The sequence below is a fragment of the Myotis brandtii genome, unplaced genomic scaffold (genome assembly GCF_000412655.1).
Source record: "Myotis brandtii unplaced genomic scaffold, ASM41265v1 scaffold412, whole genome shotgun sequence".
NCBI lineage: Eukaryota > Metazoa > Chordata > Mammalia > Chiroptera > Vespertilionidae > Myotis > Myotis brandtii.
Window position 1 is genome coordinate 2426009 of NW_005365832.1, and position 672 is coordinate 2426680.

Below are 672 nucleotides of genomic sequence, written 5' to 3' on the forward strand. Positions count from 1 at the left end.
TGTTCATGATTTTTATCCAATTTGTATTTTTCTTCTTCCTCCTCTTAAAGGATACCTTTCAGCATTTCGTATAATACTGGTTTAGTGGTGATGAACTGATGAACTCTTTCCTTATCTGTGAAGCTCTTTATCTGACCTTCAATTCTGAATGATAGCTTTGCTGGATAAAGTAATCTTGGTTGTAGGTTCTTGGCATTCATCACTTTGAATATTTCTTGCCACTCCCTTCTGGCCTGCAAAGTTTCTGTTGAGAAATCAGCTGACAGTCGTATGGGTACTCCCTTGTAGGTAACTGACTGTCTTTCTCTTGCTGCTTTTAAGATTCTCTCTTTGTCTTTTGCTCTTGGCATTTTAATTATGATGTGTCTTGGTGTGGTCCTCTTTGGATTCCTTTTGTTTGGGGTTCTCTGCACTTCCTGGACCTGTAAGTCTATTTCTTTCACCAGGTAGGGGAAGTTTTCTGTCATTATTTCTTCAAATAGGTTTTCAATATCTTGCTCTCTCTCTTCTTCTGGCACCCCTATAATTCGGATGTTGGTACGCTTGAAGCTGTCCCAGAGGCTCCTTACACTATCTTCGTATTTTCGGATTCTTTTTTCATTTTGCTTTTCCGGTTGGGTGTTTTTTGCTTCTTCGCATTTCAAATCTTTGACTTGATTCTTGCGCTCCTCT